We start from the raw sequence: 26,327 nt of genomic DNA, 5'->3' as shown, positions 1-26,327 counted from the left end.
TTATGTCAAGAAAGCATGAGCCCCCCCCCTTCCCCCCCAAGAAAAGTGAGTTGGTTTATTCCTCACAGATAATAAGGACCATGGAATACATTCACTTCCCCTTTTTGCCTTCTTGACAATAAACTCAGAAGCCAAGTGTAATTTCTTTCTTCAACACTGTTTATAGCGGTGGGCAAAAGTAGGTTTTCTAGTTTTGAGTATGTAAAGCACGGAGTTAATTCTTGTGTTACTGTTTATTAATTATTGAATTATTTATTTGTATTAAAACTATGTACCTACTCTTGCCCACCTCTGTATAATTTGTCTGAACTCAAAACATAATTAGAAGGAAACCTAGGAGACAAAAGAAGTTTGTATGAAAGGCAGCCGAGCCAGGCTAGAAATAATTGGCTCCAAAACAAACATTCCAGGTCTGTTATCAGTCAGGGTTAGCTGAAAGGGTGTTATCAGCTTCTGTAGGAACCTCAAATATAACTCTTTAATCATAGCGCCCTATTCTTTGGTTTCTTGGGGTTGTAAACATCAAAAAAAAAAAAAAAAAAAGGCTTATGCAGCTTTCTCTCCCCCAAAAGAAGTTGAACCAGGATGCAATAGGTGAGTGTTCAACTACTCCCTATCTTAAAGGTCATGATCAATGTGAAACAAACCTACAAATCAATATGCAACATATCCTCGTGATCTCAATCAAGAAATACAGTGTATAATTAACATAATATGTTTTACTTATTCTAAGTTTTCTAACAGGAAGCTATTTATGTCCTTCTCATGATAAACGGTGACATCTACAGATTAGAATGATACTGTACCACTACTGAAGATATTTTATCCCATGCCATCCACGTGATGTGATTTTATTACAATGAGGAAAACCCTGGATTCACAGCACCGAAGTTGAACAAAGCATACCAGAGGATATAACTTCAACTTCAGTGGTACTACTCTGCGAATGAGCATGAATTACTTGTCTTCTTCTGTGCTCTATGTTGTCTACGTACAGTTGCAAATGAACTGGTTTCCCTTCAAAGAAAATTTAAAGTAAATGAATATAAAGTATAAAATAAGATGTCCTCCACTTATGCTCTGTTCAGAGGGGCCTGTGTTCTGATTAAGTGCGAAGACTGCCATGATCCTATCACCTGTCACTCATGTGCCAGGGAATCAAAAATCAAAGTGTTTGCTTAAATTCAAGTCCCTCTGTCTTTCTTCAAAACCGACAGACCTCAGCGTAACCCTGGGTTATTAGAAAACCTTACAGAAAAGCATTCTCTTTGCTCTCAGTGTTGACTCTTGACTTAAAAGGTAACTTGTCAGCAAATGGCCGTCCAATAGTGCATAAATACTACCAGGAAAATATTAGAACCAACGGTAGAAGCAAAGCCAAGGAGCGCACCTCTGCGTCTTACTAACACTCCCGTTTTCTCTGCACACAAACACACTTACTACCTTCCCAGGTGTGCAAGTGACATTTCTGTCTTCTGATGCCTTGCGCACATGCAGGTTGGAAGGTGAAATGATTAAATGTCAATGATAGGACGAAACCCGTGTTTCTTTTATCCACTCTCCCATGGCTGCATCCGAATGGAACATCGTTGTGCTGCATTACATGTTATTTTGAGTTTCTAGGGGTGTTTAACTGTTCCACTGATTTTGAATTATGTTTTTAAAACAGCCTCGGTAAGGAGAAGGTTGAGCACCCTTTATCAGGTAAATTAAGCAAGAGAGCACCTGAATAACCTGTATGTAGATATTCGCCTATCCGTATGAACAGTAGCCTGCTTGGAAAGAATTGCCGATGATTCAACGGCATGACTATGAGTCCATAGCAGCCTTTGAGCAGCAAACTCACAGCCAAACGGAACACACGAAAGGGCCTTCAATCTGAATGGCAATTTTCAAGTGACTTCCACCATCTTTCATTTTAAAAACCAAACCACCTGACTTAAACATAAAGAACACACGAGCAACACGCTGGTCAAGGCATCCACCGTGAAGTCAACAATCACGTGATTGAATTTATGGCTCTGAGCGCAGAGCACACAACCATGAACGTGGCGGAAGTGACACCTGGATCATTCTGTGGTCCGGATTGAAGCCCTCCAGAATATATCAGTCTCATCGTCCTCTTAGCTCAAATGACCACGAAGAGTGTACTGTGGGGGTAGGTGCCTGTTTGCAGAGGCACTTCATGATTTTTGAAGTGTGGTAAACCAAACTTACAGACACATCTTGTCAGGCAGAAAAAAACATTTTATTGGACACAATAAAAATACATTTGCCATCGCTTCTCGGCCTTTTGGCTAAGATCAAGTGTAGTAAAAATACATTTGCCATTTACTAGGGAAGGGGAAAACACAAGATACATATTTTCAAATTCCTGATCGTATTCTTGTTCTCATCTATTTAGCCAAACGATTTTGATGAACATCATAATCCCAACATAGGAAGTGTTTACTGTGTTACCAGGTCGTGGTGCTCTTAATATTTTAATTTCATCTTCACCGCATCCTTGCAAGAGAGGAAATGTTACTAGTTAACAAAACAGGAAGTCAGGGCTCAGAGAAGTTCACTTTGTTACTGTAGTCCTCAGCAGAGCTGGGAGCGGTGTCCAACTGTGCCTAACTGTAAACGTGGTTGAGTTAGTCTGCTAGGGCTGCGGTAACGAATTACCACAGACCAGGGCGTAAACAACTAGAATTCGCTTTCTCCCAGTTTCTGGAGGCTGGAAGCCCAAGCTCAGGGTGTTGGCGGCCACGGCTGATGGGCTTCTCCTGAGGCTTCTGTCCTTGACGTGCAGATAGCTGCCTCCTTGCTGGGTCCTCCCTTGATCTTCCCTCTGTTTGCACCAATGCTAGCATGGCTTCCTCTTCTGATGAGTCCATTCATCATATTGGATCGTGGCCCTCTCCCCTCATCTGACCTCATTTAACCTTAATTGCCCCTTTAAAAACCTATTATCTCCAAATGGAATCACTTTGGCCATAGGGCTTCAACATATGAACTGGTTGGGGAAGGCGGGTGGAAGGGAGTTTACAATTCAGTCCATATCAGCAGAGTTGTTGTTTTCTTAACTCTGCACAAGGTGCTGACCCAGGAAGTGAGTGCTCGCTGGTGTCGCATGCCTCACTCTGTGCTGGGAGCTTCCGACATACAAACTGCTAACCATGGACTCTGTCATCCAAAGGTCGTCCTGTGCGGGCACCAAAGCAGACCGCGTGCTGAGAAAGACGAGCACAGAATGCCCCGAGAGCCTTGACCTTGATCGGATTCATTCACATAATTTTGGGGGGCCGGGTGGGGTATAATTGTGCTGATGACCTAAAACAGGGCCTGCCCGCATTGGGGGTGTTTGAACAGACCTCTCAAACACATGGCTTTATGCTGAAGGTTATATTTGGTTAGCTACCTTCTTGGTTTAACGCAGGGGTAGTCAACCTTTTTATACCTACCGCCCACTTCTTCTGTATCTCTGTTAGTAGTAAAATTTTCTAACTGGCCACTGGTTCCACAGTAATGGTGATTTATAAAGTAGAGAAGTAACTTTACTTTATAAAATTTATAAAACAGCCCTGGCCGGTTGGCTCAACGGTAGAGTGTCGGCCTGATGTGTGGGGGACCCGGGTTCGATTCCCAGCCAGGGCACATAGGAGAAGTGCCCATTTGCTTCTCCACCCCCCCCCTCCTTCCTCTCTGTCTCTCTCTTCCCCTCCCGCAGCCAAGGCTCCATTGGAGCAAAGATGGCCCGGGCTCTGGGGATGGCTCCTTGGCCTCTGCCCCAGGCGCTGGAGTGGCTCTGGTCGCAGCAGAGCGACGCCCCGGAGGGGCAGAGCATCGCCCCCTGGTGGGCAGAGCGTCGCCCCTGGTGGGCGTGCCAGGTGGATCCCGGTCGGGCACATGCGGGAGTCTGTCTGACTGTCTCTCCCCGTTTCCAGCTTCAGGAAAAAAAAAAAAAAAATTTATAAAACAGAGTTACAGCAAGTTAAAGCATATAATAATACTTACTTACCAAGTACTTTATGTCGTATTTTTGCTAAGTTTGGCAGAATAAATCTTTATAAAACAAATTACTATAGTTAAATCTAGCTTTTTATTTATACTTTGGTTGCTTCACTAGCACCCACCATGAAAGCTGGAACACCCACTAGTAGGTGGTAGGAACCAGGTTGACTACCACTGGTTTAATGTCATAGCTTGGTAAGACCTCTTTTCCCTGTTAACCCAAATGTTGGTACTGACTCCAGGTGTAGAGACCGGCAGTGTAGGAGGTATTGGTCTGTGACAAATGGCGAAAGGGAAGCTCTTGTTATTGTCATTTCAGGGCATCTCTTAGTTTCCAGGCCAGCCGCAGTGCACACATCATCAAAGCCCCTGCTGGTGAGCTTTAATGCACTGAACTCAACAGAGCTTTCTCCCATGATAGCCCACATGCTTCCTTTTGCTTGGAGCATTTACCTTAAAAACGTTATTGCAATTTGTAACGAGCAATTCTTTCTCTGCCCCTTTGGAATGCATACAAGTTTCCTGAAAAATCTCTCATTAGTTTAGGACCCAGAGAATGTCTTTCTCAAGGACTTGCCAACCACCTGCCTGAGATGTGACCACCTAAGGGCAAGAGTATGCCCATCTCCCAGGCCCTGGGGAAAGGCAGGGCCTCAGGTCAGGGGACACCTGGATTCAAGGTGACAGCTACCTCCTGTCACAAGGATACCTGTCCTTTGCGGGAGGCCAGTAGAAACCATCAATGATTCACCTCCAGGCCAGCTCTGGGAAGCGCTCCAGACTTGTTTCAGGGGAGGGGTTTCATGTCTCCTCTGTCTTCATGACTGTTAAACTTGATCTGCTGCATTTCTTGTACTGATCATGGACTGAGAGACGCAAAATTGACTTTTTCCTTCAATTCAATAGCCAAATGGTCTGGGTTTAAGAGGGCCAGTTCTACAGTGCACAGCCTTGGGTAGCAGTTGGGTCACTCCCCCAAAGTCACAAATGTCAAAAAGTAAAGGTGTAGTTATCAGATTCAAATCCAGGTTTTAAACAAAACTTAAAAGTTTTATCATGATTGGTATAGATGACAAAGTAAACCTGAGTCACCTGCAGGCTCATCTGGAAATAAAGTTATCAGTAACCTCCTTTTAAAAACACATTATATTAAAAAAATATAATTGTACTTTATTATGTTCCCTATAATATATTTTTTAACCTATAATAAGGACTTTCAGACCAACAAAAACCAGTAAAAAAAAAAAAAAACTATTGTAATGGCATAACATCTTATCGTTTGTTTCACTTTTAATGATAATCTTTCTCCCAAAGTTGTTGAATCTCTCTTGCTCGTAAACAGAGATCTTACCTCATCAATCGACATGCCATGCCTCAGTTTGGGAAAATTGTCCTTAAAAACAAAAACAAAAAAATAAATCTCTCTATATAGTTGAAGTCCATTAATTGCACAAACAAAAACTAAGAAAACAGTGGTACGTTGAGATACGAACAGACCAACATACGAATTTTTTTTAAGATACGAGATGCAACTTGGTCTGTATTTTTGTTTGAGATCCGAGTGAAATTCGAGCTAAGAGTCGTGATTTGCTGCTGTGAGTTGGCGCATGGGTCCAGTATCAGAAGTTTGATATACATGTTGACTGACTTATGAGCTCGGTTATAGAATGAATTAAATTTGTATCTCAAGGTACCACTGTATTTACAAATAAGTTCCTATGACCCAGACCTATTTGACTCTAGGCATCCAAAGACGTAGCATAGCATGACTTAACACATTACACTCTAGCAGGAATGGGAAGCAGAGTAAGAGGTGACCAAACTCTCAGAGGGTTCAGTTTATTACTTCCATCAGCAGCAAAACATTGTGCAGCACTGTTCTTTCATTTTAAAGGTGCCCCTTGGGTGCTGCCCCCCTCCTAGCCATTTTAGGTGGTTGTCCTTACCTCAGATGCATCTAGTGAGGTCCCCCGAAAGTGCTTTTCCTACTCACTGTCTCTACTTCCTCACCTCCCCACCTTTTTTTTGCATTTCTCCAAGATGAGAAGCAGAGGGGAGGCAGACAAACAGACTCCTGCATGCACCCAACCAGGATCCACACAGCATGCCCACCAGAGGGCGATGCTCTGCCCATCTGGGGCACTGCTCCGTTGTAACTGGAGCCATCCTAGCACCTGAGGCAGAGGCCATGGAGCCATCCTCAGCACCTGGGCCAACTTTGCTCAGATGGAGCCTTGGCGGGCAGGGTGGGGGGGGGGGAGACAGAGAGGATGGAGAGAGGGAAGGGTTGAGAAGCAGATGGGCACTTCTTCTGTGTGCCCTGGCCAGGAATTGAACCCGGGACTTCCACACACCGGCCGACGCTCTACCACTGAGCGAACCGACCAGGGCTCCCCATTCTTTATTTAACTAGTCTCCATAGACATTTGTTTCTGCTATTTGCCAGAAATACTGTTTGTTTAGCCAAATCTATGGTCCAGTATTTGTTCACATAGTTCCAAGCTCCCTTTCATCTTGAGTGAGTAATCACACCCCCCACCTAACATGATTTTGGTTTGCAGGGTGCCATCTTCCCAGGGTTTTTTCCTCCTCTTCCCGTTCCTTCCTCTCTCAGTCTCCTTTGTCCCCTCGCCCTGCTGCCCTCTCGGGGACACCCTGTCTGGTCCTCTGTGCTGCCTGCCCACAGTCGTTTCCTCGCCATCCTCATTAAGTGCCAGCTTTCTGCGCCACCCACATGCTGAAGAGGCTTACCTTGCATGTCTAGCTCATGATGTCCTCCGTGAGTTCAAGGCCCCCTTGCCTCACCACCTGCTACTCTTGATTTCCCCAAGTTGTCAAACAGGCAGCTTCTGTTTAATACATCTAAAATGCACTAAATGAATAACTCATTTGCTCATTGTGGGTAGCTTCATCCTATGTCTATTGCAATTCTTTTTTTTTTCTATCTATTTTTTTTTGACAGATTCAGAGAGAGGGATAGATAGGGACAGATAGGAGTGGAGAGAGATGAGAACCATCAATTTTTCGTTGTGGCACTTTAGTTGTTCATTGATTGCTTTCTCATATCTGCCTTGACTGTGGAGCTACAGCAGACTGAGTAACCCCTTGCTCAAGCCAGTGACCTTAAGTCAAAGCTGTGAGCTTCACTCAAACCAGATAACCTGCGCTCAAGCTGGCGACCTCGGGGTCTCGAACCTGAGTCCTCCGCGTCCCACTCCAACACTCTATCCACTGTGCCACCTCCTGGTCAGGCTATTGCAATTCTTTTTAATATGTCCCTCTGAACTAGGAAGACTGAGAGGCTACCAGTGAGTTTGTCCAGGATCCTGACCATCCAGTTTCCCTCTATCAATTAAGGTCTGCCGAACGGATATTCTTCCACAAGGCTTGGCTTAAAAATGGGGTCATCTAAAGCCTGTGCAGGCTCAGCCCACCACAAAGGATGCACCTTTCTGACTGCATGGCTTCCTGCTGCGGGGGTGGGAGTCTCCTTGGTCATGGCAGAGGAAGTGCGACTCAGTGTCGATGGTTTGCCTAGTGCCATCGTTGGGGTCCTTGCTCGGAACAGCTGTCCTAACCTCCTTACTTACATAGCAGTTCCTGCCTCCGCCCTTCCCCATCTATTATCGTAGTCTGCCTCCTTTTCCTTTATCTGTCCCTACAGGGAAGCATGGTCTTGCTTCTGTTTACATGTCTATTTCCTGTCTTCTCCATTAGGAACATCAATGCCACCAGAGCACGAATTTCTCTTCTTCCTTCTTCTTTGCCCAGCATTTTGTCCTCAGCAAAGAACCATGGTCACTCTGCTTGCAGGAAGACTCCAATGTCTATCCTGAATAAATGAATGAACAAATGGGTGAATGACAATTTTTAGTGGTTGAGACAGAACATATGTAAGTCATTGCTTCCAGGAGTAACAGTCAGTATTAACCTTTCTCTTAGTCAGTAAAGAGCCTCTAACATTCATAGTGACTATTGAAAAGTTAGGTCAGTTACTGTTCCTCCCCACATGCAGAGGGACTCTGTTTGGGGGTGATCCAGACATGGTAGCCGTGCTTTTTTAGTGGCAAAAGAAATAGAAGAAGAAGGAGGATGTGTAACATTTAGACATCAGACACTTAGAAGGACTTTTAAAACTCACTGCAACAAAGAAGGATGTTGAAAATGGAGAGAAGGGGAAACTCCTGGCATACATCAGGAGCCCGGTGAAATGTACAGGGGATGGCAAAAGTAGGTTCACAGTTGTTGGTATGGAAAAAGATATAACACAAGAATTGCCTCTGTGTTTTGGGTACTCACAACTGTAAACCTAGTTTTGTCCACTCCTGCATTTCGTGTGCTGTCAACACCAGGGTTACAAGTCAGGAAGGGAAGACAAAACCTGAAAGTTAGAAATGGATTTCTGAAACATGAACATCTTCTGAATAGACCACAGTTGGCAAATCTTGGGTGTCACTGGTCTCTTGAAATAAAATGTGACATGCTTTGGCAGGCATGCTAATTGCTCTCACTGCTGCTCCCTTCACCATCAAAGGATTTGTACTAGCAACATCTGTAAATGATTTCCCTGGTACAGGAATGATCCCTGCAGGGTTCTCTCGTGCAGCAGAATAAGCCGGACTAGGTCCTGCTCTTCTCCTCTTCCTCCTCCCGTCCTTTCTCTGTTCTCCGGTTTCCTCGGCGATCGCTGCTGGCTTTTTTACTCTGATGCACCTTTGTGGTGGTTTCAGAGGCTGGACTGAAAAACGATGGAAACCATCATCAATGAACTAGAAGGGTAGGCAAGATTCCAAGAATACCATCTTTCCAACTGTAATAATATTTTCTGTATATTACCATTTTTAATTTCCAACACACTTTCAATGTAAGTCATCGTGCTTAAAGTCTCAACACCACCACCACTTCTCATAAGGTGAGAAAAACAGATTTTATTATTTTTGTATTATAGAAGCAACACCTTTGGCATCAAAAGACATACTCATTGTGATTCTGAGAAAAAGCAGACTTGTGAATCTGTCGGTTTTCGCTTGCTCAAACACCGGTTTAGGTTTTTTCTTTCAGCTTTTGTTTCAAAATATGAGATTTAAGATAATGATCTTAATCTAAGTATTCCCCTAGGTGAATCAGAAAAGAAAATAATTATTCTAGAATAAACCACTCCTTTTTAAAAATGCATGGAATCTTGTTTTCTAGTTTTACTGAGGTGCAGTAGCTATAAACACCTGCACGTGTTTATCATAGACAATGTAAAGAATTTGGACATATGCATACACCCATGATACTAGCATCACAACCAAGAAATGTGTAGATCAAATTTTCAGTGTAAAGATATTTTTAAAGTATAGCAGCAGGTCCATTGATCTAGTAAGGGCTTCACCAGGCATTACTGAAAAGCAGTGAAGGAGCAGTCCACCATCTTGCTGTCCAGATAATCTACTATAGCACCATCTCTACCCAAGGCCATCTCTACCAGTGGTCCTTGTCTTCTGCAATAGCCAACATCTGTAAAAATATCTGCCTTACTTTCCACCCACTTTTCCTAGTTTTATCTTCAACTTGGTGCTCAAATGCTCTTCCTTTTTGCAGTTAGGTAGCTAGTTAGGAGCAGATGATACCCCGAGGACCACAAACAAGCCCGGGTCTCTGAGGAAACTTTGCTCCCTTCACTGCCGGAGGGTTTCTTAGAATACAATTGGTCCTAAAGGAAATCGTTCTGAAACGCTCTTGTTGGCAGAGACATGTTGTGGACCCTGGAGAGTATCAGGGTCATGGTATACACACTCACCTTCAGCAGTCCTGCAAGGTGGGCAGCTGGGCTGGCACCAGGGCATCTCTGCTCTAGAAGATTCTATGGATGCTGTCTCACTCAGTAGTCAAACAACACTCTGTTTCTTCTGTGGCCAGTTTTCATAAATCAATTATGAGAAGCTAGAAAAGTTTCCACAAATGTCCCGCTGGAGTGGTACTTTTGAAATGTGCTTTCCTGGTCATTTCAACAGTGAACTGACCTCGTGGCCTTCAGGACACTGTCCTTACTCAGGTCTGCGCTGCAGTGCTGTGGGGTATGTTAAACAGGGTGGTCATTAATTAGCACTGCAGTACGCATAGTCACTCAGATGTCCTCGTCAGAATCTAAGTGTCCGTGACAGGCATACCGAGAAAAAAAAGAACAAGACTCTGCCTTCATTGAAACAAACAAACAAAAATTGGCATCTTCTCTATAATTTGATATTTCTCTTACAGCTTCCTGTAGGCTGGAGAGGAATTGGGATAGTTTAGGTATCCTTACAGCTATAGCTAATAAAATCTCTCTGGTACTTCCTCTAACCATCCTCTGTCTCAACACTCCCATGTGTCAAGATTCAAAGTGGTTTTATATTATTTCTGGAACATTTCTTTAACCTCGTCCATGCTGGTAGTGAGTTCAGAGAACAGCTGTTGGGATTCCATAAGCCTAACATCTGATCCACCACACCCCTGACTTTGTCCTTTTCAGAGGTAACCAATAAGGTCAGTTGTATCAAAAGTCTTTTCAAGACTCCATGTGCCTGTTGAAAAGTTCTTGATTGGTGGAGCTGGACTTGACCTTGCACTGGTGCTGGACCAAGCCCTGTCCTAGGAAACAGGGCTCCTTCCCTTGGTTGTAGACAGGAGGCTACCTGTGGGATCGGCATGTGGACAGAACCTCCAAAAAGTTTTGTTTGTTTTGAAAATAAAAGAATGTTACTTACAAATCATACAATCTAGTTATAACCCTCTTGAGACATTTCTTCAAATCAAAATGTTACTGCAGAAATATGTCAAATAATGATATTTTAAGATCAAATTGTTTTTTCTGTCACTTCAGGCTATCTTTGTAGAAATGATAACTAAATGCTTAATTAAGGTCTAGTAAAATGTGTACAATTAGAATGATGTAAAAATAAGTGCTTTCTATGGTTCAGCAATAGGCATGATAAGGAATTATTTTGTCACCAAGTTCAACCAAATTTGGTGTAATTATTGGTAGCCTTGGGCGGAAAGAGGAGAAAATAAGCAAGACTCTGAGATAAAGCAGTAATGCCTGTGTGTGTGTGTGTGTGTGTGTGTGTGTGTGTGTGTGTGTGTGTACACGTACATCTATACTATGCTGGGCTATAAGACATGACATCTAAGCCTGATCTGGGGAAAATGGGAGCCTTCCAATAGCCTGACCACACTTCTCCTATCTTCCTGACTCTCATGGTTAAGATTCCCAAGCAATTCTTGGCATGGGGATCAATCACAGTGCCTACTTATCCCTAAGTAGTGAGTTCAATTCCTGGCCTGCCCAGATAACTGTTCAAACAAACCACTCACCTCCTCAAAAGGCATCTCACCCTCTCGACACAACAAAGCCTGCCTCCCACATTCCGGCTTGTACACCCTGCCCCTGAATGCACCCTTGTGTGAGACCATGCCCCTCCATGCCCTGTAGTGTCCTCCTCTCCTGCCTGTGAATATATGTGTCAGCCTCTTCTGCCTAAGGCCATTGTCATGTGTTTGGCCACCCCAGGACAGGAATCTTTTCCTCACCAAATGCGTGAAAAGGAAGCTACTCACACATACATATCTCCATATACTATGTTGGTAAATTTATATTTTACAGATTGTTACTAATTCATGATGCTCTCCTTTGTTCTTAGTTTAGATTGCACCTCATGAAAGATTTCTGTCCTGGGAAAATATTGGTGGTCCTTTAACAAAAACTAGTATGGCCACACAGAAGTGCACCGGCCAAATGGACTGAGTGATGATCTTTAGAATTGTTTCAAGATGGATTAAGTGACAAGAGACTGAGGAGAAATGTCCTGTTCTAAAAATAATTGAGCATACCTATAATGATGGATAAGTAGATAATTTGCAATGAGCACTTCATAGAGCTTCTGTCTAAGCAATTTCCTAGCAATAAACTTGCCTTATCCATTATATAATGGAGTATATCCTCAATTCTGTGTAAAATGAACTAGTCTCAGGTTCAAATGCAAATAGGCAGAAAAGATTGAGTTGGAGTGTTTTCAAGTGGGCCAGAAAATCCCCTTTGAACCAACATTTCTTTCTATGTTGACATAAAGCCTAAAATTTCCACCATGGCATCTTACTCCTTTTGAATGAATCACTCAGGAAAAAAACTGTAATCAAAGAATTTTGTTATCTAGTATAAGCAGTGGGGTTTTTTAAATTTATTGTTCAAAACTAAGTGCAGCATTCTCTGGGCAAGTGATTAAAGATATTGTAGAAGCATTTAATGTCAGTCAGAAAAATAAGAAGGGATATCATCCATTCAGCATGGCTGGCTAATATGAGGATACTTTCTGTTTGCCTGCAACAGGGAGGTGAAGGCCAGGGACTTGTTGATGTCACAGGGGAAGACTGCTAAGGACAAAGGCCACTTCTTTATGGAGGACACATTCTACATACACTTCTCACAAAAATTAGGGGATGTTTTATCACTTCATATTAATTTTTGAAATATCCTTTAATGTTTGTGAGCAGTATAATTGCTCCTGGGAATTTTCACAAATTATTTGAAGTCCACTTTGTTTTAATACATGACAATATTAATCTCACTGTTATTTGTGAAGGTCAAAGAAATAATGTATATAAGATACCCAGTCCAAAGCATGCTTCCCAATAAGTTCTCAGTAAATGATGGCTATTTTGTAGCTTTTAATATCTATTATTGCCACTCGAGGAATGTTAAAAAAATGAGCTTTATTATTCTTTATAAAATTTAATTATTCTTGTTATTTTTTTCTCTCCTTATAATAAAGGGCAAATCTATGTATTATCTGTTTATACTTACATTTTTCTATTTCTTTTTTGTCTAATCTATTAATCATGTCCCAGTCCAATCATTTGAAGTATTGAAAGCATACACATATTTATGCCTCACCTGTGGTGGTGTGGTTGATAAAGCATCCACCTGGAATGCTGAGATTTCTAGTTCAAAACTCTAGGCTTGCCCGGTCAAGGCACATATGAGAAGCAACTACTCTGCTCTCCCTTCCACCCTCTCTCTCTCCTTTCCTCTGTCTAAAATAAATAAATAAAATCTTTTAAAATATTTTCATATATATATATATTTATGTTTAAGTATTTTATTTATTTTACATAAATGTCTAGACCTTGAGCCCCCTCTTCGGCATGTGCTCTCTTCCAATATGGCGGCTGGGTGAGAAGTTACGCAAAGAAGAGCTCCTTTGCTCCGCCCCTTCTCATTCTTTACTTCCATGCGTTTCAGTGTCAGCCTGAAATGTGTGACTTTCCACTTCCTGTACTTTTTTGTCTATGCTTCGTTTTATTTGAGCTATTCCTTTTAGCTCCAAAAGTGTGGCTTTCAGAATGATTCTCTTATTGAAAAGGTTAGTGAGCATTGGGAATCAGGGTTCATAAGTGGCATCTCTGGTCATAACAAAGGAATTCTTTTGAAGTCTGTGACCCTAACTCTCACGGCCTTGCCAGGGTGGAGGGCTGAAGGATAACAGGATATGAGAAAGGAAAACTAGAAGACAACAAATTAGTATTTGCCTAATTCGTCCCTGTTGCAAATATTAATGCTCATCATAATGATGATCTTCACATATACTCCCGAGGGGGAGGGGAATAAAACCTGTTCGCTGTGTATGTAAGTGTGATAACTCCACTTGAAAAGCCTCAAGTTACTGTCCTTCAAACGAGCAGTCAGGTTTCATTCTCTAACCAGAAACAAAATAAAACTTTTAAAAGCCTCGTTGTGTCAATGAATCACAAATTTCTCACTCCAGATGGTCTTAAGTCATAGCCTGCCAATACCTGCACTATTTACATATGACAGCAGATGAAATTAGCACGCGTTGGCACTTTGCATTGTCAAGTGTTAATTTGCTAGACATTCACAATCTTCCTTGTGCTTACTGTAGAATAGCAGCTGTTTTCTTAGGTCCTGGTTTAAAAATGTGCAAATACAGTTTTTCGAGACCACAGTCATTTTTCACAGGTATCTTGGTCCCTTTTTGGAGATAGGCACATGCAAGAAGTAAGTTAGAGCAGGAAGACTTTGGGGCTAGGATGCTGACTATCTGAATTCTGCTGGTAGCCATACTCAACATTCGTTGTCCACTTAGATCAGTCACTGTTTCCTGGACTTCTGCTTACTCTCTGTACACTGAAGATATTTGCTGCCTCGGTGGTTCATTTTAACTCTGATGCTGTGTGATTCTGGAATTTTATTTTAAGGTTAATTTTGACTCAAGGCCAGATTTGGGTCTAAATGTTCTTCCACATTTGTTTCTAAGATGTCGTTCTATTTGCAATGTAAAAGACCCTAGGCCAGTGTACTTAGGTAAGCATGTCAAAGACATCATTATTTTTTTTTTTACAGAGTCAGAGAGAGGAACAGATAGGGACAGACAGACACACAGGAACAGAGAGAGATGAGAAGCAACAATCATTAGTTTTTCGTTGAAACACCTTAGTTGTTCATTGATTGCTTTCTCATATGTGCCTTGACAGCAGGCCTTCAGCAGACCGAGCAACCCCTTACTCAAGCCAGCGACCTTGGGTCCAAGCTGGTGAGCTTTTGCTCAAACCAGATGAGCCCATGCTCAAGCTGGCAACCTCAGGATCTTGAACCTGGATCCTCCACATCCCAGTCCAACACTCTATCCACTGCGCCACCACCAGGTCAGGCGACATCATTAAAATTTGATAGAAGTCATAGAGGCTTTCCCATGGAACTTCAAGGGTTTAGTACAAATCAAGAGAATCAAGGAATCACAAAAATCAGGACAAATCCCTCATACTTCTTGTATAGACCGCACGTTGCTTTAAATAATCTTCTGAATTTGCCATTTAGAAACTTGATATTCATTAGACTGCTATGTACATATGTCACATGATTATATGCATATATGTGCAGCGTTACATGCACACACTCTTAGGCCAGTTGTAATTGTTAAAGGTTGGTCAGTGACAATCTTTAATTGAGAATTTCCACTCTTATAATAGTAGTTAACATATTTTGTGGGTTTATAGGTATTCTTAAGTGCCCTTGAAACCTATAATAAATCTGCACATTGGGGGTATTTTTCTTCTGTAAGAATATAGGAAAAGGGCTCAGAGATTTGGAGTCATCCATCCTGTTCAGGGTCACCCTGTGATACTGTGGCAGTCAGATTCGTGACCCAGGCTTATTCTGACACAATGTCCTTGTTTCCCCATCACGCTACATAGATCCATTTTAAAACCGCTTGAATGACCCTTGCTACTGCCGCAGTTCTCAGCAGATGTCTAGAGAGTAGATTGGAGAGAGGGGGCAGGCATCTGTGTCATTTTGAATCTACCTGCTAATTTGAATGCACCACAGAGCTTATAGGCGGAGTCTCTTGCATGCTTAAGACAGGGGAAGGGGCAGCAGGACACCCAGTGCCTCTGTGTCTGACAGGTCCGTGTCCTGGAGGACTGGCTGTCCCCTCATTCGGGTCCTAAGGACTTGGGGAAGTCTCCTTAGGAGTTCTGGTGCCCTCACCAGATGCCCTGCTTTCCTCTTCCTGTCACCCATAAACGTGTGTATACGTGTGTGTGTGTGTGTGTGTGTGTGTGTGTGTGGTTGGGGCCAATGAGGAAAATGACTTGGTACTCCCATATGCACTGACCCCCCCCCCTTGTATGGGAATGGGATGTGTGCCGGGTTCTGAGAGGATGGTCATGTTGTTTGCTTGTTATTAGGGGAGAGGACATCACAGCCATCACCCCCTAGAGTGGCTCTCTGCTCTGGGGACACTGCCTGGCCTCTGGGGTAGAAACCCTGCTTCAGGAAGAAAATCTTGTTAGTTCTTCCATGCCTACTGGTCTTCCCAACAACTTATATGTCTTTCCAAATTGAAAAACAGTGGCTCCTACATGCAGGCATTACTTTTTATATTGTTAGATTACAACTGGGAATCAAGGAGTCATATGCAGGTTCATCATTCCTGAAATCTTATAATTACCTGTTGGTCTGAGAATAATGCTATCAAATACTTATGTGGCTTATATGAACTGTTGATGCCTTTCATTTATATCTCATTAAGAGAGAAATTATTCTTATTTTTTAACTAAGAATTATAATACACTTACGAGGTATCAGGTAATGCTTAAAGTGTTTTACAAATCCTAAACTATTGTATTTCTCATCATTATAAGAGAAAGGTGCTGCTGTTATCTCAGCTTTGTGGGAGAGAGACATAGGCACAGAGAGGTTTACTAATATGTCCAGGGACACATTGCTAGTAAAAGGTAGCGCTGGAATTCAACCTTAGGCAGCCTGGCCTCATTAAATTGAAAATTAACCATGAAATCAAGTCCATCTCAGGGTTACTAGGAGGCCATGGAAGGCAGGATAATGCTCCCCATTGAAGATGCACACACCTTGATCCCCGTCAGTTAGGAAAATGTTCTTTTCTGTAGCAAAGAGGAATTAAGGTTGCAGGCAAAATTATAGTTGCTAAACAGCTGACCTTGAAATGGAGAGATAGCCTAGATTGCCAGGGCGACCACACTGGTCCATGAGGAACCTTGTATATGAGCAGGAAGACAGGAGGACCCGACTCCCAGAGGGGGCTGTGCGTGCAGACCACAGAGGTCAGCAGGCTGGGGGCCACAGGACCTGGAACGAGGGCCGCTGCTGGGAGTGGCGGGAACAGACAAGGATGTGGAATCCCCCCTACGGCAACCCAGACAGCTCAGAAGTTAGACTTCTAAACCTCCGAAAGGTAAGATAATAAATCTGTCTTGTACTGAGCTGTTCTATTTGTCCGAATTTGTTACAACAGCAAAAGGAGACGAATACGGAGCTCCAACAAGCATTCAAGTTCAAGGTGCAGAGCTCAGACGTCAGGTTCACAATTGATGAGGCATGTGACCCACAAGGACTTACTTAAACTTTTCTGTGTCTTGGTTGGCCTGCCTTTAAAATGAAGAAAGGCATATTTATTACACTACATGATTGTTAGGGTTGGGTTGCCATGAGGTGAAAAATGGCACCACCTAAAACATTGTTTGTTTTATTGAGGGAAGTTTTCCTTCTGGAATTGTGCAAGAAATTAGAATAGCTCACATATGCACAGCCTTGTGGGGCTGTGAAAATAGAGAGTGTATGCAAAGCATCATGTGCAGAATGCCGAAATATCATACAATGTATACCTAAAGAGAAGGGATGGTGATGATGGTAAAGGTGATGAATAAATGTCAGTGGGAGGCGTAGGATTGGATCAGAGGCTTGGGATGTGAGGTAAAGAGTATCTGCCTCAGAGTCAAGTGCCTTGGAAGCAGACCTGACTTCAATCCCAACTTTACCACCCACTGTCTATGAATTAGGACACATTTTTTGAAGTGTCAAACCTTTTGGAACTTCCAAGCTCACAAGCTATGGGGAAGTCTAGTTGAGTTGACATAAGGAGATGCCCAGAATGTGGCAGGTCCTCCTGACCGGTCTCTGCTGGGTTCATTGTGCCACACTATCATGAACTGTAGGCGAAACACTAAAAACTTGAGCAGCACCCCCACCTTTGACTAATGGCAACATGTTGGAGTCTTCCGCCTCTGCTCAAATCCAGCATGGTTCTTACAGATAGGTTTCATGTTATGTGTTCTCAGCAGTATTGAACATCTAGGTGGACTCAAAAATCAAAAAAATATATAGTGATTCTGCCAAAAACAGAGTTATCGAAGGTGAAATCAATAACTGGGAAGTAATAGCCCTAATAAAGTACTGGAATTTGAGGCTGCAATGAAAAGTGACAGCAATGGTAGGTCCATTGCATATCTATCAATAGCTGGCCTCATTAATACAGTCAGCCGCTATTGATTTCACGGAGAGCGATTAGATGCTAAAATGACAAGTGCATCACTGATTCTGCTGGGCCAGGGAAAGAAGACGGAACACCAACGGCCAGTCAGCTCCGGGAGCACCTTCCCGACTGCCTTTCTGATGAGCTCTCCACCCTTGGTGGACAGTTCACTTTGGGTTAGTTACCGACCTTGGAGGAGGCGAGGGAACATGACCTCAGAACATCAACACTGATCTATCCTCAACGGATTTATTTTTCTAATGTTTTGATGCTGTTTCATGTTTTCACAGTTTTGCACCAGCAAACTAATCTAATGGAAAGAACCCTGTTAATCGTAAAATTTGGAAAAGTCTTGGTTTCTTTAGTTTTCTCCAGAGCTCATAAATCCACTCAATAACTCACTCATAAGCCATTGAGATTTCTTAAGTCAAAAGGACATGGTATTGGCAGAGGATAATAGATATCCTTTTCTTCTGTTCTTACTAAATGTCAGGTGCTTGAGAGTAATGTCTCATTTAATCCTCATAAATTAATAGGGAAGTTAATCTGATATCAATTTTAAAGATGAGTTCATTGAGATACAGATAAATAAAGTAAGTAAAGACAAATAGCCAATAAAACTAGACTTCAGCACTGCAACCTAGTTGGAGAGACCGCAGTTTTAAATACTGCGCTGTCTTGCCTACCAGACATGGTGGGCCTAAGACAGTCGATTCTCAGCTTTCCTGTGGAAGGCATCTTCTTGAGGTCAGCCAAGAGCTGCAGAGATCATAAAAGGCAGTGGGACAAAGGTCACACTGAGACTCCGGGGATGCCGATTATTTCTTATACACCACTGGTATTGTATGGGTGGGGTTTCCAGAACTCTGATTCCCACATCCAGATCTCAGGCGTCTGTGAGTCAATGGGAGATTGACAGGAGGGGAAGACCAAGGTAATGCATCGATTCCGATTCAGTGGAGGGCTCTTAGTGGTTTGGGGATGTCATTGTCCTTGTGGATAGATGGATGGTGAAGAAGGTCAGAGTGGGAAGGCACCCCGTTGCCAGCGGTCTCAGGTGCATAATTGCAGGCCTCAGTCCTACCTTTCTGCAGACTTTTCAGTGATGCCTCTCAGTCACAAGCAGAGTCTAAATGTTATTGGCACAAACCCATCCTGGGACAAGTTATCTCACAAGTTATGCTCATGTCCGCTTCCTCTTGACAATGTCATAAACCAAGAGTGAGGGATGAGCTCAACACAGACCATGGGGGCATCAATGGGGGACACTGCAGAAGGCTGAGTAGCAGGCCAGTCTCTACAGACACCATGTGGACAGAGAATGGGGCTCTTCCTCAAGCATCTAAACCGGAAGTTATTCAGCCATTTCAGTGAGAGTCTGCACAGTTGGTTGTGTTGGGTTCCAAGCAGGATTTTGTTTTGTTTTGTTTTGTTTTATTTTTGAATCTCAGGTCTGTCCACTGACACACCATTGGCCAACAACCACCCAGAGTGAGTCCCAGGTGGAGCTTGGCAGGACCTCTGCTCCTAGCTTCCCTTCTGCCTATGCCAACTGACCTCCAGACTCATGCTCCTTCCTGGTTCTAGCTGGGACCTTTCTTCAGGCATAGAGGTAGCTGTAGGTAGCTGTTCCACCTCAGGGGCTGGGAAGTTTGTACACTTTCCTTTCATCTTGAGGATGGAACAGAGAGGATATGGGGTCATATCCTGAGTGAGGTGGGCTCGCCTTAGTAGTGCAAGTCACTAAAATGATATCATTGGACCAATAACTTGCTATGGTAACATTTTTGTTTGTTTGTTTGTTTAGAGTATATCTGTTTGTTTTCAATGTTTAAAGAAATCTTCCTTGTTCTTTTAAATCGTACAAAGCCTTACTGTCAGTTAAAACTAATTAAAGGACATCAACATTAGAGTTTGAACTCCTGTGGCTTGACACAGTAAGGTATCCCCTAGAGCAATGGTCCCCAACCCCTGGGCCACGGACCAGTACTGGTCCATGGGCTATTTGGTACTGGTCCGCAGAGAAAGAATAAATAACTTACATTATTTCCGTTTTATTTATATTTAAGTCTGAATGATGTTTTATTTTTTAAAAATGAGCAGATTCCCTCTGTTACATCTGTCTAAGACTCACTCTTGATGCTTGTCTCGTAAGTTTGACAATTATATTTTAAAATACCACAGTTTTTACGCCAGTCACATAACTTTATTTTGTGCATTTATCTGTCCCACCCTAAAGGCCGGTCCGTGAAAATATTTTCTGACACTAAACAAGTCCATGGCCCAAAAAAGGTTGGAGACCACTGCCCTAGAGGTCTATTATATTTGGATTAATTAATCATACCATGAGAATGCCTTATAAGTTGTCATTTATGATAATCTGGCAATATTAAACAAGTTATATAGTCTTAAATAAACAAAATTTCTGAGCTGACAATATCAGCCTTGTTTTGCAAAATGATTGATAAGACCGCAAATATCATTTGTTTAATTATAATCAAAAGGCAAAACATGAATTAAGATAATTTTTCTTTAAGTAGTATACTGGATATCTGGATATATGCTTTAATAGTAAATAAAGAAACAATTCATATTCCTATATTCTGGAAAGATACATTTTTCAAAAGTTGACTAATAATTTGAATATCACATTGCTACAGAAAATGTACAAATTATGTATGCAAAATAATGTGCAGAGATTGATTTAAATATTTCAAGTTATGCAAAATCATACTAATCTTTTGGAGTAATATCAAGTTTATGCTGTCTTACAAGTATGATATTGGAATTTATTAGATTTTACAAATGGTTCTCAGAGGAGTCAAATATTGTTCATAAAGAATAATACATAGTTTCTTTTGTAATAAATTCAAAATTGAATCTAGGCTTAAAAAACAAAAACATCATAAGAGAATTTAAATTAGGGCTGTGAATGTGTTCTTTATCTTTTCATTCTGAGTATTATGACTTTTAACTTAAGTCCTAAACATAAAATCATGTAGCTGATTTTTAGAATATTTAATATTACATAGTAGGTTAATCACTTTGTAATAATGACTGACAGTATTCCTTGGAGAAAAATCTAATTACATAGGGTTGGCTGCCAAAGAGATTGCTCCACAAGTCAAGTCACTTTATGGACGATGCTATGTAAATTTCCACGAAGAAGGTAGCAATGGGAAGGCTAATTTCATTGTTACAACTACATGTGTGAACAAATTAAGACTAAGTTAGTGATATGTCTACTGTGATTTTGATACTTGACAGAGACCAAAAAATATAAAGTCCAGAGTTAAAGTAATCGGTTCAGTCAATTAAGTAAAAGAGAGAGACTATAACAAATTGTTCTTTGAGTGATTTTGCACTTGTCTACTCGTAGTTTACCTTCTATTCAATCAAAATGGACAAACCTTTGTCTAGATCTTGTCTTCATGCATTACCACTTCAATACCGTAACTTCTGGATGTGATACTAAATATAGTGGTCCTAATATATATTGCAAGAAATATGCCCTTGTGTTTTAAAAAGGAATATTTTTCTTTTACCTAAGATCTCTTAAAAATGCTTAGAAGCAAGGAACTTGTATAACCTATGACGGGAGCTAAGTGTTTATCAACAAGATATTTATTTTTGCTACATTTAAAACATGGTAACTAGACTTCTAATTAATTTATAGAAAGCATTAAGTAGTCCCAAACTTGTAAAGTAACTGAACTTACTACGTGATAAAGTACAGTGTGTCCGTAAAGTCATGGTGCACTTTTGACCGGTCACAGGAAAGCAACAAAAGATGATAGAAATGTGAAATCTGCACCAAATAAAAGGAAAACCCTCCTAGTTTCTGTAGGATGATGTGGCACCATGTACGCATGCGCAGATGATGACATAACACTATGTATACAGCGGCGCAGCCCACGGCCATGCCAGTCAAGATGTGGATGGTACAGAGGAAAGTTCAGTATGTTCTGTGGCTCACTAAATTCAAATCAGTGACCAAAGTGCAACATGAATATCAGTGTGTTTATAACAAAGCACCACTACATAGGAATAACATTACTCGGTGGGATAAGCAGTTGAAGGAAACCGGCAGTTTGGTGGAGAAACCCCTTTCTGGTAGGCCATCAGTCAGTGACGAGTCTGTAGAGGCTATACGGGATAGCTACCTAAGAAGCCCTAAAAAATCTGTGCGTGAGCCCAAATCGAACTGCACTGAATAGGTATGAAACTGGGAGAGTTTTCCTTTTATTTGCTGCAGATTTCACATTTCTGTCGTCTTTTGTTGCTTTGCTGTGACCAGTCAAAAGTGCACCATGACTTTACGGACACACTGTATATCTCTAATATTATTGATTACCATAAGAAATGAGGCAGTTGCCACTTCTTCTGTAATAACCATTCTAACTCTTGGTGTCTCCTGAGTCAAAACAAAGAAGGAGAGAAGGAAAGTCTAGGAAATTCTTGCTGTGGTAGATTTCCCATGTTGTCTGTTACTAAGACTCCTCTGAGGATAAGGATCTCCTGTCTGACCAAGAGGGACTCATATGAGACCTGAGTATTCCAGAATAGTTCATCCTGTCTTCTGAAGGAAGTGTCCCAAGGGCTTTGTATCAGAAATGGCTAGCTCAAAGTTTGGGCACTTCTATGCAATGGAAACCACTAGTAGCTGAACCCACCTTCGTTGGTAATAATGGACCTAGGGACTAAGGCAGAATAAAATTGAATTTCAGCCTGAAAGGGGATAGAAAATGTTGCTTTCTTAGACTAACCATTATGCCTGGTTCACTGTATCACTTAAATAGGAACCATGTAATGGGAGACTGGAAATATTTTCTTCAGCAGCTTATAGAAAGAAATCTACACTTTCTCCCACTCTGTGCCCACAAATAGGAATTATCAGCATTTGCTGAGCTCTTAGAATGAAATGCCAGTGGGTTCAAGAATGGCCAGAAATGTAACTGATCTGAATTTACAGAATCAAGACAGGCTTTAAACTAGAAATAGCAAGAACAATCTTTAGGTGCTTTGAGACTATGCAATCTATTTAGCCAGACCCCCACCTCAAACACAACAAGAATTTAGGACACTGAGTATCCGGGTTCGATTTTCTTTAATGAAAAATTTAATGACTGCATTTTGGTGTATCTAACATTTGCCTGCATAAAACAAAAATATAACGATATGCTATTTTTCAAAACTGTCCTTGCAGGTGACTCTGAGAACATCTGCTGCAAATTCAAGGAAGACGTTTTTCAGACAAAACAAAACAAAAGAAATAAAAAATACAATCGGTCTATCCAAACAGCTGAGGACTAAAATTTATGATCAGACCACATTATTATTTAGTAAAATTTAAGAGAAAGTTCTTGATTTTTTTACATCATTCTTATATATTCTATTATTTTAGACAAATGTATAATGCAGAATAGTTTCAGTACCCTGAAAATCCTGTGTTCCATCTGCTTATCCCTCACCCCCACCGCCGACCCCCTGGTGACTCCTGGTCTCTTTACTGTCCCAATAACTTAAGAGTTTTCCAGAATGTCATTAGTTGGGATCACACAGTCTGTAGCCTTTTCAGACTGGCTTCTTTCACTCAGTAACGTGCAGTTAATGTTCCTCCTTGTCTTTGCATGACCGATTGTACTTTTCTGTTTAGCTCTGAATGATACTCCACTGTGCAAATGGAATGCAGTTTATCTGTCCACTCACAACTGATGGATATCCTGGTCGTTTCCAAGTTTTGACAGTTCTGAATAAGGTTGCTAGAAACATCCGTGTGTGAGTATCGGTATGGTTATCAGTTTCCAACGCCTCTGGATGAGTCCGAAGAAGCGTGACTGCCAGATGGAAGACTAGGGTCCGTTTCATAAGAAAGCACCAGCCGGTGCCGGTTTGCACTCCTGCCGGCAGGGAAGGAGAGCCCCCAGCACTCCACACTTTCGGTGTCATGTGATGCATGTGGTCAGGGGTCCGGATTTTGGCCATGCTGCTAGATGTGCAGTGGTGTCTTATTATGTGTGGCAGAGCATCTTTTCATGGGCTTATTTTGCCACCTATTTTCTTTTAACCAAATTTTCAGTCTTCCTACCAGGGAGTTTTAAGAGTTCATTGTATATTTTGGAAAGTGGCTCTCTGTCGGATATGTAACACTTTCTCTTAGTCCTTGGTCTGTCTGTCATTGATCTGACATTTTCTCTTGGTATGCAGAATTTTCTTCTTTTAAAGGTATCCAGCCCACCCATTATTTCTTTCACAGATCAGGCCTTTTGATGCCTAAATGTCATCACCAAACCCAGTGCTGCATTATTTTCAAAGAGCCAGCCTTTAGGGTCACTTATCAATTCTATTTTAATTTTTAATTTATTGATTTCAGTCATTATTGTTATCAATTATGTCCTTTATAGTTAAATAATGTTTACATATGTTTCTATTTCTGAAATTAAGCCTTTGATTCCTGCTAAATATTTTATATAATGAAATTATTTTCTAAATTACAATAGGGTGAAAATCACATTTCCCAGGCATTACGTACAGGTTCCTCATTTGTCCTCAAGGGTTCCAGTATTTTTATATTTTATCTTTAATTCAGAATAGGAAAATTTTAACTATTGCTATTGTTGTTAATTTTTAATTTTATTTCATTGTGGTTACAAAATGTGGCTTTAAAGATCTCTATTTTTTTTGAAGTTCCATTGTGGCTAAGAACATTTTGTACATAAGTTAATTTTATACCCATATTTTGACTGGGTAATTCAACTTCCAAGAATGTGATTTTTTTCTGAGAAATTAAAAGATTTGTGCACAAGTAAGTTTATCACCACATTACCTATCAAAGGGGAAAATAGCAATGAATCAAATTGTCATAGAATCTAGAAGAGTGGCAGTTTTTGTGCAGCTATTAAGAAACATGAGAGTCAGGAATCTGGGGGTTTGGGGATCTGGGGATTTCAGGGTCCCAGGAAACACTGATGATAGAGCACACAACATATTCTGTAATATACACACACACACACATAATGGTTTATATATGCACACAGAAAAAAGTGATTTGAATATATCAAAAGGAAAATTATAATAATTTGTGCAATGTGTTGGGTTTGTGTGTCTTACCCTAGATTTGGTTATGGAAAGACATCTTGGCCAATAGATATTTAGCCAATTATCTAGTGCAAGACCCAGGCACCAAGCTGCAAAAATCAAGTACCATTCAGCCAATGTCTGTTAACAGTTTTTTCACCTCCAGCCTTGGATGGCACATTCAACCCCCACATTTTAAGGACTTGAAGGGAAATCCCAGTTGACACTATTAGAAATCAAATCTAATTAGAAAAAGGATACGCAGAACAACAGTACACATTAATCAGTATCATTATTTTAAAAAGTTCACTTCAAGACTGGGTGCCTTTCATCCAAAAGAATACAAAGAGGTGGCTGGAGAAAGAGAAGACTTGGCGGTGCGGACCCTGCTCCAGTGGCGTCCTCCGAGGTGTTTCAGCTCAGAGTCAGGGCTGTGGTTTTTAATGTGCCTTTGCTGGGAAGCGCTCAGGCACAGAGCGCGAAGACCAGAATTTTATTAAAGAGTTATTGTGGGTTTTTGAGGCGTGCAAACAGACGGAGATCTGTCCGTGACCTCCACGTTTCCCAGAAGCTTAAGTCAATGTCCTTCAGGATGAAACTGAGGACATTTCAGGGAGCTTCAATATGAAAAGGAAATGTCTTCAAAGAGACTGTGTTAAAGTTAAAATGAATCAAAAGAGAGAGGTGTCCAGAAAAACCTATTTGAAATGTCTCAAGGCTACCAAAGACTGTTTTTCAAATCTGAACTAACTTATTTTGTGGGTAGTTTCCTAATCTATCACTTTCTTGGTATGAGTCCCTACATATATGAATGCATATTACCTAGATGAATTAGGTTTAACTTTATAACATTGAATTGTATAAGTCAAAAAAGGGCTCAACGTCTGCAACTTCACAGGGTTAACACGGTAAAAGTGTGAGAACCTGCATCCTCTGATAGACGGATCCTATGTATGCAGGTAGGCATCTGAGAGAAGGAGCATCCAACTGGACATGCCCCTAGAAATGGACCAAAACTTGGTGTTTTGGGGTAAGCAATCACGATCAGCACTGATGGTAGCCCCCAGCATGCAACCATGTGTCATGCCCACAGACAAACACTCAGCCGACATGGCAGGATCCCTATACCTCTGTCTCTGAGAGTGGCGTGGAAGTTTCTGGTACAACCGAAGTCTAATCTAGCAGGGTCGGCTGGGGTAGAGGCTTGGCCACTGGATAGTTCTGTTGCCTCCCAGAGCCTGGCGACCCTCAGAGAGGGACTCATGCTTCTCTGTTCCTGAAGCTAAACTCTCCACAGCCTGAGTGGGAGTTGCTGCTTCCAGAATTGAACATCCTGCTTGTTAGGTCTCTGAAGAGTCCCAGAATGAATGGGTGCCTGGGGACAGAGCGTGCATGTCACTGAGCTCAGCTGCTGCAGATTAAGTG

General features: G+C 41.6%; 1 long non-coding RNA gene and 1 pseudogene across 1 annotated transcript in view; both read left to right on the top strand.

Annotated features, from left to right (window-relative positions):
* LOC136383374 (uncharacterized) overlaps nucleotides 1–26,327 on the top strand; it is a 60,348-nt gene that overhangs the window by 5,444 nt on the left and 28,577 nt on the right. The window lies entirely within an intron of this gene.
* Nucleotides 2,278–2,428, top strand: LOC136383691 (U2 spliceosomal RNA; annotated as a pseudogene).

Source organism: Saccopteryx leptura, chromosome 11 (genome assembly GCF_036850995.1).
Source record: "Saccopteryx leptura isolate mSacLep1 chromosome 11, mSacLep1_pri_phased_curated, whole genome shotgun sequence".
Lineage (NCBI taxonomy): Eukaryota > Metazoa > Chordata > Mammalia > Chiroptera > Emballonuridae > Saccopteryx > Saccopteryx leptura.
This window is presented reverse-complemented; position numbering and strand designations above follow the sequence as displayed.